The sequence below is a fragment of the Bos grunniens genome, chromosome 13, assembly GCF_055505025.1.
Source record: "Bos grunniens cultivar Pamir isolate PY7600 chromosome 13, Bosgru_T2T1.0, whole genome shotgun sequence".
Lineage (NCBI taxonomy): Eukaryota > Metazoa > Chordata > Mammalia > Artiodactyla > Bovidae > Bos > Bos grunniens.
Window position 1 is genome coordinate 82,543,051 of NC_141177.1, and position 14,225 is coordinate 82,557,275.

The 14,225-nt window shown below is 40.8% G+C and overlaps 1 long non-coding RNA gene across 1 annotated transcript; it reads left to right on the plus strand.

Annotated features, from left to right (window-relative positions):
* The first annotated feature begins 1,890 nt into the window (after positions 1-1,890).
* Positions 1,891-3,185, plus strand: LOC147361311 (uncharacterized). The gene is made up of 2 exons (XR_015140033.1): positions 1,891-2,019; positions 2,992-3,185. It is a non-coding gene; the product is annotated as an uncharacterized LOC147361311 (long non-coding RNA).
* Positions 3,186-14,225: the final 11,040 nt, after the last annotated feature.

The window sequence follows — 14,225 nt, forward strand, 5'->3', positions numbered from 1 at the left end:
ATGCTCAACGTTGCATTTGTGAGACTTACCTATGTTGTTACATTGACTGGTTTATCCATTCTCATTGCTGTATAATATCTCCTTGTATAAATACACAACTTATTTGTCCATTCTACCATAGGACACTTGAATTGTTTCTAGCTTGAGGCTACTAAGAAGAGAGTGGTTTCTTGTATGTCTTCTGTGAATTCTATTTACATTTCTTCCACCCTCTTCTTCTTTTGCCTTGAATCTTTCCCAGCATCAGGGTCTTTTTCTTTGCATCAGGTGGTCAAAATATTGGAGCCTTAGCTTCCAGCAACAGTCCTTCAAATGAATATTTAGGGTTTATTTCCTTTAGGATTGACTGGTTTGATCTCCTTGCAGTCCAAGGGACTCTCAAGAGTCTTCTCCAACACCACACTTCAACAGCATCAGTTCTTCGACACTCAGCTTTTTTATAATGGTCCAACTTTTATATCTATACATGACTACTGGAAAATCCATAGCTTTGATTATACAGATATGAATTTGAGCAAACTCTGGGAGATAGTGGAAGACAGAGGAGCTTGGCATGCTACAGTTCATGAGGCTGCAAATAGTTGGATATGACTTAGCAACTAATGTAACTTTTACATTTCTATTGTGTCTGTACTTAAAGTTGGCATTGCTGGTTCCCAAAATATACCTACATATTCAGTTCTACTCATTAATGTCAAATAGGTTTCAAAAATGATTGAGCTAATTTTCATTTTCATGGCACTGTAGGAGAGTCTCAGTTTCCCCACATCTTTGACAACGTTGGTCTTATTTGTCTATTTAAACTTTAGTCAGCCTTTTCAGTTGTCCGATATCACATTGTATTCCTTCCTATTCACCTGGTATGGGCCCAGGACTATGCTGGATTCTGAGGGATGCTCCCAATTTTTCAGGACCTCTCTACTTGCAAATGAAGGAAACTCAACTTGAACTGCTGTAAATAAACACAGAAATAGATTTTTTTTTGTTTTTGTCTGAACTAAGGTATGGGAAGGAGGCTGAAGTGGAGACTTGAACAGTGTCAGGACCCTTGGTCTTTCATCTCTGCCTTTATCTGAGTTTGGAACTCTAGTTTAAATAGTGTAGGTATCTTGGGGGCATTTGGGGGCAACAGAATGACAAAATAAATGTAATTTAAAAAAAGTCTGGTAGTGGTGTGTTGAACTGGGAATATGGAGACAGGAGGCTAAGGAGCTGGAGAATAGCCAGCCCCTGGATGTGGATATTTGGAAGACATTGCAAATATCAAGTATCTGAAGACCTTGACAACTGAATGGTTTGTCATGATGAAAGTGGAGAAATTAGTCAAATTAGTTATGAGGGTAGAGTGATGCTTGGTTTATAAGCATAAGCCTAAAATTAATAGCATCCATTTCTAATGACGAATCACTTATTCAGGACACAAAATTCAGTTGAGCACAGATCACAGCTTCTTCTGTCCTAATAAATATAGGATGTTGAGGGTTTGATCCATTGCTGTGTAATATATAACCCCAACATTGGTGGCTTAAAACAACTGTAAAGATTTTCTGGTTATCTCTCATGATTCTGAGGGCTCAGAGGGCTCAGGCTGGCAGGGTAGCTCATGGAGCTGCGGTCATGATGTCAGGGATGCTGATGTCCTCTGAAGACTTCCTTGGGCTTATGTCTGGTGGTCAGAGACTGGGAGCTCAGTTGACAATGTCAGCCGAGACACCTACACATGATCTTCCCTTGTGGCATGGACTTCCTCACAGCCTGGTAGATGGATTCCAAAAGCAAGTTTCCCAATAGACCAAGGCAGAAGTAAGTGCTTTATTTATGATACAGTCTCAGAAGTCTTACAGTGTTACTCCTTTCTGTTCTGTTGGTAAAGGCAATCACAAAACATCTGTCCAGGTTCAAGGGGAAAGGAAACAGCCTCATGACTTGATGGAATGGATGCCACCATCACATTGTAAGAAGAACATATGGGATGGGATTTGGTGGCCATCTTTGAAAAATAACAATTCAAAGGTGGAGGTAATTCCTATTTCTTCTCTTTTTTCGGTGTATTTCTAAGAATTGATAAGAACATGAACCAGAATGAGGGCAAAATGAATGGACAACAAAAGGAGAGATCAGAAGTATGAATTGTTGCTATAAGGATTTAACCAGATTTAAGATTCTGGACTGATACAGCTTTCTACCTCAGTGAAAGAAAAGTAAACTCAGAATGATGAAACTGTTGAGGTGAAGCATGTCATTAGGGAATATCTAGCACATTCCCTCAACTCCAGACAAAACCAAGTGCAGCACATTCCAAGGAGAGATTTAAAAATCACCCTGTCTGGAATGTACCCATACATGGAGATTCTATAGAATTTTTTGATTGCGTGTTACAGGTTTATTAAAGAATTTGAAACCTTTAAATTTTTTAAAATGCTATCAGTGTTTATATTTCCCTCACCATTACATCTCATGGTATCATTGCAACCTAGGTCTAAATCTGAAATATGCAAACAGATTCTGTCAATATCCATGGGGTGAAAAATCTGCTCTAAACCAAAATGTAGCTTTTCATTCTCTTAAATGTTCCTCTTTCCTTTCCAGAAATATCTTACTGTTGCAGGAAGGGGAACCTCTTCCAGGGCTGGAGAATGGGCTCTTGTCTAATGCTTGGGGATGAATTGTCTGAGGAGACATGCATGTTGACAAAGATGCTTTATTGAGAAGGGGCTCCCCGGGCAGAAAGCACCAGGGTGAGGGAACCCAGGAGAACTGTTCCACCGCATGGCTTGCAGTCTCAGGTTTTACAGTAAGGGGTTAGTTTCTGGGTTGTCTCTGCCGATCATTCTGACCCAGGGCCCTTCCTGGTGGCTCACGCATTGCTCAGCCAAAAGGGATTCCAGCCAGTAGGATTCTGAGAGTTTGGTAAGACATGCGGTGTCTCCTTTTGATGTTTTCTGAATTCCTCCAGTTGGTGTGGCTTGTTAATTTCGTGTTCTTTTCCAGGACCGCCTGTTGTAAAATAACTCACGCCAGTGGTTTCTATGGTGCCCAGCCAGGGTGGGCGGATTCAGTGTTTCCTCTAACACGAACGCTAGATATTCCAAGATCTGCTAACTATACAGCCACCACAATAATTGAGGCTGAAGACTTACTTTAAGAGGAGAATCTATGTCCAAATAAAACTATTTGCAAAGAAACTGTCTTTAATATAGAAAACTGATTATTGCCAAGATGCTCACTCATCCTCATCCTCTGGATAGTAGCCTCATTCTGTGGGGTTTGCCAAGCTGTCCAGCTGCCTCCTTTCCCATGTCTGTCTCCCTCCATCTGTCTCCTCTTCTTCGCCTGTGTGACCGTAAGACCCTGGGCTCCACACAACTTGGTTTGAAAGTCATGGGTTCCCTAGAATTCTGAGCAGATGGGTAAGAATGATTAGCAGAGAGCTTTTGAAGTACTCTCCACATGGCATTATCACTATCATCATCACTATCGTGATCATCTTTAGAAACACTAAAAACCTAAACCTGCATGTTCATAAGCTCCGTGCAAGGTCAAATAGAGAGGAAGTATACAATTACCTCATTTGAAGAAAAAACAGCCCAGGCTGACAAGGCACAAAAAACAAAGCATGGGGGAAATAATTTCCCAAATTCAGAGTTAATATTAACATTTTTAATCTATTCTATCCAAAGAACTTAATATCCCCAGTCAACAGTTCTAAGAGAGGGGAATGGGTCTGGGAGTGACCAGCCTTGCATTGATTTCAAATCCAAGAAGAGAGATGCAAGATCTGTGCGGGGCTATGGGAGTCTCCTCTTTGTTAGAAGTCCAACTTCCTTTTCTTAGGCCTAAGCTAACTCTCCGGGTATAGTGGGGCAGTCCATCACAGAGTCCTGTAAACTTCCCTGCAACCATGGCCTGCAGCCCAAAATATTGTTAAAAGGCAGATCCTGATTGAGTAGGTCTGGGGTAGAGACAACGTCCCATATTTATAATAAACCCCTAGATGATGTCCAAAGACCACACCTGGGGACAAAGTGTTTAGAGAGACATCCTTAGAGTGTTTGAATGCATTGATTTACCAGGTTACAACTACCTGAACAAGAAAGGGAGTACTTGGAAATTTCTGGCTCATCAATTGGAAACAGTGACAAATTCCATCTACTTTCTGATACTTACTGGTGGCTAGACAAGGTTAATTACTAGTTATAAGTACTGATTAAAAAAAAATGAAAGAGGTTCTGTATATACTCCTGCATTACAGGCAGATTCTTTGCCGTCTGAGGCAAAGCCTGACTCTATGCATACATGTATATATATAAAGAATATACTATATAATATTTAACATACTAAAGCAAACACACATATATGTGTAAATATAAAACTGACTCCATCCATCAAGAATTTACCATTTAGGAATCTAGAGAGATGGTACTGACAAACCTTTATGTAGGCCGCTGTGGAGACACAGGCATGGAGAACAGACTTACGGACGCTGGGGAGTGGGGGAAGGAGAGGGTGGGCTGTGTGGAGAGAGTAACATGGACACATACACACTACCATATGCAAACTGGATAGCCAATGGAAATCTGCTATGTGATTCAGGGAACTCCAACTGGGGCTCTGTAACAACCTAGACGGGTGGGATGGGGAGGGGGAGGGAGGTTCAGGAGGGAGGGGACATTTGTATACCTATGGCTGATTCATGTTGAGGTTTGGCAGAAATCAACACAATAATGTGGAGCATTTATCCTTCAATTAAAAATAAATTAATTTTAAAAAGAATGTGCCATTTATACTTTCCTGTTAAACTAATGTAGAACAAGTTTCACAGTGGCCTTTGAAAAGAAAGACAATGCAAACTGATTGCATCACTTTAGTCCCTTTGTTTATGACATCAGCAAGAATGGATTGGGTATCTATTGTATCTCAAGCATTGGAAGCCAAGAAAGATAATGTCCTTACCTCTGGGGCGGGGGATGGTGATTCAGAGTCTTGTGTAAGAGACAGATACCCGTTTCTAGGCAGTGTGGTAATTTTATAACACTGAAGTTCTCTCTCCATATGTCTGAGAAGACATTTCTGTTTACAAACTTGTTATTGAAACTTTCAACAAAGCAGGTGCAAAATGAGAAAGAATTCTTATCCTGGAAAGCATATGGCTGCAACAGATGACTGTTTTCTTAGTACAGGAAACTGTCTAACAGTGAGAAAACGTCAGAAGCTTAAGTGAATGAAACGGAATCACAAATTCTTGACAACCTGCCAGATTGACTCTCCTGTGAAAACTAATGTTTGTTGTTTTGAAATGACGTACTTTCTCTTTTTTTGAGGCCCTCTACTCAATATGTGAGTTTAGTCTATGGCCAGTAGCTAAGCTTTCTCTCTCCTTGGTAGGTAATGACTTCTTTGAAAAGCCCTGAGAGCAATTATGGATCGTGTCCACATAATAACTTCTTTCCTCTAAGAAGATTAAGTTTCGGCCTTTCTCTAATATCCTCAGATCAGTGACCAGAAAGTTTATCAAACTCTCCAGAACTGTGGCCAGATCCTACAGAACTTCTGTGAGAGTAATTTAAAAATACAGGCATAGAGTTATGAAAACGACATCCCTTTTGCTGTGGTTATGACTCAAGGTTTCATTTTATCCTTTAGCACCCCTTCATTGGGTCCACAGATTCCATATGCTCATGCAGCTGTCCTGATTTCCTCAATTCAGAAAACCTCCTCTTGGGTTTGACACCAAGTTGGATAAATGGCAATCTATTCTAAAATCCAGATATCTTGGTTAATGCTCTCCAAGGACCAGACATTTCAGGCATGGTTTTGATAGTCATATAAAGGAGGGAAAGACAAACTGAAGCTCAATGAAGTTTACAAGGGCCACCAACAGAGCAAACCTCCGAGTGGGACTGAGCGGGTATATGGAGAGATTCAGATAGCTCCTTGGAATTTGCCCTTCTGTCAGTGATGATCCAGGGAGTCTGACTCATCCCCCATCATCTTTTTAAACTCTAACTGTACTCCTAGTACATGGGGAAGAACTCTCAACAATGGATGTCCTGCCTATAGAAGTTGTGTGTGCATGCTTAGTTGCTGAGTCCTATCTGACTCTTTGTGACCCCATGGATTATAGTCCCCCAGGCTCCTTTGTCCATGGGATTTTCCATGCAGGAATACTGGAGTGGGTTGCCACTTGCTCCTCCAGGGGATCTTCCCAGCCCAGAGGCTGAACCTGTGTCTCATGCGTCTTCTGCATTGGCAGGCAGATTCTTTACCACCGAGACACTGGGAAGCCCTTTTCTCAGGGAGCTTTGATATTTCTTAAGTATCAGGAAGAAAGTGAGGGAGCAAGTTCAAGAAATGATTTATCTAGGTAATATTTCCCACCTGGACTGTCTCAGGATTAGCACAGGTTTATAGAGTGCCCACTTGTCTCCAGATTTCACGTTCACTATATCATTTAATTTTTTGTTACTTTTTAATGATAGATCCACTTTTGTTTATTTACTTATTTAAAATTGTTGGTCATGCCCTACAGCATGTGAGATCTTAGTTCCCTGACCAGGAATCCTTGCCCCTGCACTGGAAGATGGAGTATTAACCCCTGGACCACTGGGGAAGTCCGTGTATCATTTAATCTCGGCCATGATACTGTGAGGTAGGAACTTTTATCCATTTTGTAGTTGAGGAAACAAGTTAACAAAAACAAAGGAACCTGTACAAATTCAAACAGCTAGTTAAGTGATGGGACTGAGTTTTGACCCAAGATCTTCAGGTTGAATTTTTATTTTGTTAATCACAAATATGGCTTAAAATTTTTAAAAATTTTATATTGGGGTATAGTTGACTTACACTGTTGTGTTAGTTTCAGGGGTACATACAGCAGAGTCATTTAGTTATACATATACATACAATACGGAGAAGGCAATGGCCCCCCACTCCAGTACTCTTGCCGGGAAATCCCATGGACAGAGGAGCCTGGTAGGCTACACAGTCCATGGGGTCACGAAGAGTTGGACATGACTGAGTGACTTCACTTTCACTTTTCAGTTTCATGCATTGGAGAAGGAAATGGCAACCCACTCCAGTGTTCTTGCCTGGAGAATCCCAGGGACAGAGGAGCCTGGTGGGCTGCCATCTATGGGGTTGCAAAGTCTGACACAACTGAAGCGACTTAGCAGCATACATACAATATTCTTTTTCAGATTCTTTTCCCATGTAGGTTATGATAAAGTATTGAGTAGAGTTCCCTGTGCTATGTAGTAGGTCCTTGTTGATTATCTATTTCATGTAACACAGTGTGACTTTAAATATGATGCTTGACCAAAGGGGCTTAGGGCCCAGTGTAAAAAAGAACACTGGTCTGAGGCGTGGAAATTGACTAGAGTAAGTGTGCCCAGGACATACATTTCACGGATAATGTATCCATTGCCTCTGTACCTCCCAAGAAATCTCCTGTTTGTCCACTTAGGTTCTAGGCCTTGTGTGTGTGTGATTTTTGGAGAAATAGAAAGAACTGGAAGAAACACATATGGTTAAATAGTTGCTGGGATATTTAGGACTTCGAGAAGCTGATGATGGGGAGAAAACTGTCTCATGTGATAATATTTACCTCTACCTTGACACCTTTTGCATCTTCTTGGATTCATTTAATTTTTTCTAAAAAAATTAGGGACTTGTGTTTCTTTGGAATGTGATCACATACATTGATTGATAGCTGGCCACGGTTATCCAGTTACCTCTGGGATCTACAGTGAATAGAGAGTCGCTGAGGAGATGGGTCCTGTCTGTCAATCCACTCTGACTAATATTTGCTTCAAGGTTTTATTGTGCAGCTTGGTTCCAGGGTTCGCTATGAAACATTAGGGCATCTCGGGGGGCAGGGCACTTCCGCTCAGGCTTGAATTCACAATAAGTTCACCTTGCTCCGCAATTTCCTCAGAAAAACATGTTTGAAAGGAGTTTGTGTCCGATTCCCTAGTCCCTTGACTCTGTCTTAGAGAAATGACACCATGAAAGTGGCTGACTTTTCTCCTTAGAATGCACAATGACAGTAGAATAAGCAAGCAACATTCATATCAAAGAACCTACTTTCAGATTTCTTCCATTAGGAGGACATCTCTTGATGTGCTTAAGAAGTTCTCCTGCACAGATTACATCTGTGAAACTGGCCAAGGATCACGTTCTGTGCAGAACAGGCTGCCTGGGAACAGAGACCAAGACAAAAGGAGGATGAAGACCTCAGAGGCAGGGACAGATGGGATGGGAAAACCTTATGGAAACTGCTCGTAAGTAATTACTTGAACACATCATCTGAGGCATTTGAATGTCCTCACCAAGGTCATTAGCTGTGTATGGAGCAAAGTCTTATTTTTAAAGTTTGACGCAGTCCGAGGAATGCTTTGTTCCTAATTTAGAGCACTTGTACTGGGAGCTTCCAAGCCCCCGGCGTCCACTGCCACCCACCGCGTGCTTTGCAGTGGGCCAGAGTCCGCTGGTGGTGAAGTCCCAGAGTTCGTCAGCCCCACAGGGAGCAAGCAAAGCCTGGGAGAGAGCTTATTTTGGGGAATTATTTAGAAAGAAAATGAGCTTTTGAAAAAGACCTCTTGGGTATTAGAATTTGGATTCTATTTTAGTAAGTATTCACTTCTCTCCCCTTTCTGTTGTGGGCAGAGGATTCTCTTTTGCTCTTTTAATTTTGGGATTGGCCACGTAACTTACTTGGCTTATAACATGTTTGCAGGTAGGAGGCAGACAGAGGTCTTAACTGAACTTGTGCAGTTCAGCATGGCTCTTTCACCCTGGTGATTTTTCAGAAGAGCTTCTTTTGGGTAGCTGCCTCTCCTATGAAGAGCAAATTTGAAATCAATGCATAGTCTGGTGGACCCACAGCCTAATGCAGAACCATCCAGCTGAATCCAGCCCAGATCTGTGATCTTTAGGATGTTTATTACATAGCATTATGATGACGGTAGATGACTAATACATGGAGTTAATAATTTCTATTTTTTTTTCTGTGTGGGGGTGGATGTTTATGTAGACTACTATGATAGAGTTAAAACTCCTTTCACACAAGGTATGGAAGGGAGCTTCAATTAGCTTCAATTTAGAATTCTGAGACCAAAGAAAGCAGAGGCTTGTGACACAGCAAGCCACACTCTAACACAAACATCAATTGCCCTGAAGTGAGTCCACAGACAGCCAGGTTTAGCAGACACTGAACGGCAGTGTCAGAGCATTTAAGTTAATTTGGTCCATAAGGCTGAAAAATTCATCGAACCCCTCTGGCCCATACAGACTACCTTAAAAACTGTCTAAAGTGTGAACTTAAGTTGAAAATTTTAAAAAGTCAAATTTAAGTTGAAAATTTAACTTAAGTCAAATTTAAGTTGAAAATTTAACTTAAATTTTAGAATCTCTAGCATCTCTTAGAAAAAATCAGAATGCCAGAAAATGGTGAGCTCACATTTCTTGCCGATAACAAATGTGAGAGCTGAGTCGTTCCCCTTAGTTATGCTTTTCAGCTTGTGAAGTCCCTGCTGTGTTCTGTTACTCATTTTCAGCTGTCTAGTGTGATTCAGCTGCTTGTCTCATCCTTAAGGACCAGGCATTGGGAATTGTATAATCTCCTAACTCAACAACCCTCTCTTCCTTTTAAGGAAATCTACAGAGGTAAAGAAAGACACCCTGTTTAGCTCAGAGGAGATTCTCAGTAGGGTGACCCTACATCAGTTTTGCCCAAGATAGTCCAGGTTGATGTCTCTTGTTCTGGGTTAGTTTATCAATTTGCATGAATGGCTATGGAGGCCCATCTGGCAGGTGACACTGGCTTTTAGTACCTTAGATGCATCTCACATGCCTGTTCATTCAGTCTTTTGCTCACAGCATGATGGTCTCTGGTTGTTCAAAGTCTTACATGGTGCTCGAGGCAGAGGCTGTAACACCTAGCTGGCACTGGCTTCGGTAGTGACATGCAATTACTATCATCTCATTCTATTGGTCAGGATGTCACCCAGATTCAGGGAACAGAACTTAGATACCACCCAGTGCTGAATGAGTAGGCAGTTAGTGACCAGAGCCAAATCTGTTATTCCACTCAATGTGCATTCTTTCATTCCAAGAAGCCCTATGTGTCTCCAGTCTCCATTTCACTTTTGATTTTTCCACTTGCATTACACTATTACACATATTATATTATTAATGTATGAGCACCTGTGTATTCTAAGAGAAGTAAGCCAAGAATGGTCTTCTAAAGGTCTTAAAAAATATTGGAATTATGTGCAAAAGTTGTTTGCACACAATTTGGACAGTCAGAGCTCTCTGTTACAGACGTAGTTCAAGAATTTATTAAAGGGTTTAGATAGCTCATCACATCCCTAAAAGGGTCTGAGAACGAGGCTTGGAAACTACACAGCTAGGAACAACTCCAACGTTATAGCTCAGACTGCTCTGGGGAAAAACTCCTGCCTCTGCTCTTGGATGAACTCACAACACCTCACCAGCTGCCACGGAGCCCAGTGCCAGGACCTCCACCCATGCTGTTTCTGAAAGCTCACCATCTTGGCCTTTATCCTAGCCAGAATGAATCTGGACATCCCTGCTTCCAAATGCTTTGTACATTTGTACCTGAATGGTTGGTCCTAGGCCATGTGTCTGTACCACGGTTGCATCTATAGGAAGTGAATTTCTAGCATCTCTTCTGGGGATATGCAGGTTCATAAGGTGGAAAAATCCTCAAGCACAAAAACAGTGTTTATAAGGTACTGAGGAGGCAAAAATCACAAAAAAGTCCACCATATGAATGTGTACATGCATGGACTTTTCTGAATCAAGGTTTCCTAGTTTTCATGATATCTTCAGAGAGCGTCCTAATCCTTACCTAATAAGAATCACTGTTATATGGACTTCCCTTGCAGAGACACAAATCTGTGTGTTTGTGTCCATTTGTGTACATGAATCCTTTATACTTTTTAGAATTGAAGATTGTGAGGTTCAATTTTCTACCTCTGTCTACTCCAATACCATAACTCATTAGTAAAAGCCAGATGGATACAAGAGTGGTATTTTTGTTTATTGCTAAACTTTGCCAACAAAGGTTCGTCTAGTCAAGGCTATGGTTTTTCCTGTGGTCATGTATGGATGTGAGAGTTGGACTGTGAAGAAGGCTGAGCGCCCAAGAATTGATGCTTTTGAACTGTGGTGTTGGAGAAGACTCTTGAGAATCCCTTGGACTGCAAGGAGATCCAACCAGTCCATTCTGAAGGAGATCAGCCCTGGGATTTCTTTGGAAGGAATGATGCTAAAGCTGAAACTCCAGTACTTTGGCCACCTCATGAGAAGAGTTGACTCATTGGAAAAGACTCTGATGCTGGGAGGGATTGGGGGCAAGAGGAGAAGGGGACGACAGAGGATGAGATGGCTGGATCGTATCACTGAGTCAATGGACGTGAATCTGGGTGAACTCCGGGAGTTGGTGATGGACAGGGAGGCCTGGCGTGCTGCGATTCATGGGGTCGCAAAGAGTCGGACACGACTGAGCGACTGATCTGATCTGATCTGAAACCTGTTTTGTGTCCTCCTGTGGGATAATGGTAAAATATAAAGTTCACTAAAGCCTTGATTAACAAGAATGCTTATTTTAATAGATTTTTTGTTTAACTTTTACTTTGAGAACAGAATGGCAACATCAAAAGAAAACAAAAATAACAGACTGCTTCCAATAAGGATTTGTTCTAGAAATACCCTTTCTGGGGTGAGAGTAGCTTAGAATAAGACCACATTCAGCTCAGGTTTCTACAATTTCCAATACTTGATGCATAAGCAGATTCCTAGGAGGTGATTTAACTCACTATTTAAAAAAAACAATTAAAAAAAAAAACAATTTCCTACTATTTAAAAAAAAACAACTTTTCTCACTATTTTCTTGCTATTTAGGCAAAATGTAGAGTAAAACATTTTGGGAGATTCCAGACAATAGAACTTAGATTCCAGAACATTAGAACTTAAAGAAACCACAAGTCTGAGACTTAGAAAGGGTGAAGTATTTTACAAGATTAGCAAGCTATGGCAGAGACTGAACTGAAACTGAAGACTTCTTATTCCCAATGTGGTATCCTCTCCTCTAAAACACCTTAGGAAGGTTTGTAACAAATATTTTGTATCAGTTAGTTACTGCTGTGTAACAAACCACCTAAAAATTTAGCAGCTGAAAACAAAATCATTTATTCATGTTTACAAGTATGCAGGTTGGCTGAGTGGTTCTGCTGCATTGGGCTTTCTCTGCCTCTTTAACTGGGCTCACTACAGGTCCATGTTCAGTGGTTGGTTGGCTCGGTGGCTTAGCCAGTCTCGGTTGGGCTCTATCACACATTATCTGATATAATGTCACATCTGGTGCTTCAGCTGGGAAAATGAGGTCACCTCTGCTTCATGAGGTTCTATTCTTCTGCAGGCTACGCAGACCTTTTCTCATGGTGATCTCAGGGCTCCAAAAGGTAGAATCTAGTCTGTGAAATGGATTATTGGAATCATCCCTCTCCATTATCCAAAGCCCATCTTAAAGCCTACCCAGATTCATGGTTGAAGATGAGACATCACCCCATTGAGGGCAGAATCTATTAAGTCACAATACCAAAACATAGAGAAGCTGTAAAAAAATTAGTGCCATTTGTTTTCAATCAATTTGTGTGTGTGTTTATCACTCAGTCATGTCAGACTGAGACCCATGAACTGTAGCCCACCAGGCTCCTCTGTCCATGGAATTCTCCAGGCAAGAGTACTGGAATGGGTTGTATTCCCTTCTCCAGGGGATCTTCCCCACCCAGGGACTGAACCTGTCTCTCTTGCACTGCAGGCAGATTCTTTACCATCTGAGCCACCTGGGAAGCCCTTTAATCAATCTACCATAACTTAATTAATTCATTCAAACTTTATTGTCTTTTGTAATACTTTATTGATTGTGTCTGGCCTAATGCTACAATAAGCATTAGGGATATAATAAAGTCAATCCTCTACTTGTTTCCTAGTCAAAAATATCATATAACCAAATCATTTTTTTTTTAGGTAATTTGGTAACTCAGGATCAGTTTTGTTTGTTTGTTTTTAAATCACTGTCCTGAAAGTCTTTAGTCCTTAAATTTGATATTATACCTTCTATTAAAAATCATGCAAAAAGTTCAAGAGTAAAATAGTGTACATAAATTAAAATTGACTTTAGTGAGACTAATTGACTTCTCAGAGGTGCAGCCAACAGGAAACTGTCAGGCTAGATGAGTTTTTACACATCTAAGGGAGAAATTGGAGCCCTAAATGCTAAATTTAGCTTCCAGGGATATCATAGGTACATTTGACAATCTGAAGGTCTTTAGATTATATGGAGAGTTTTTACCATTTCTATTTGATATTTCATATGTAATTGCTATTTCAGGTGAGATGTATGAGGGAGACTGTAGAACGACAAATGAGCCACTTAACTTTTAGACTCCAATTGACTAATACTAACTGGTTATTGGTAGCAATATTTTCATGTTATCCAGATGTAGGACCTGGTCTAGGCAGAACTGAGGATGTCCTTTAGGCAAATAGCTTAAGATTTTCAAAATATACCCAAGAGAAACTGAGTAACTCTCCTGTAGAGAACAACTAAAATGTTAAAGTAGAAACCAAAATATTTGCTTACAGGTAATGAGGAGATTGGGAAATGAAGAAATTTGGAAAGGAGTACGTCAAGGCTATATATTGTCATCCTGCTTATTTAGCTTATATGCAGAGTACATCATGAGAAATGCCAGGCTGGATGAAGCACAAGCTGGAATCAAGATTGCTGGGAAAAATACCAATAACCTCACATATGCAGATGACACCACTCTTATGGCAGAAAGTGAAGAAGAACTAAAGAGGCTCTTGATGAAAGTGAAAGAGGAGAGTGAAAAAGTTGGCTTAAAACTCAACATTCAAAAAACTAAGATCATGGCATTCAGTCCCATAACTTCATGGCAAATGGATGGGGAAACAGTGACAGACTTTATTTTTTGGGCTCCAAAATAACTGCAGATGGTGACTGCAGCCATGAAATCAAAAGACATTTGCCCCTTGGAATAAAAGCTATGACCAACCTAGACAGCATATTAAAAAGCAGAGACATTACTTTGTGACAAAAGTCCATCTAGTCAGCTATGCTTCTCCAGTAGTCATATATGGATGTGAGAGTTGGACTATAAAGAAAGCTGAGTGCA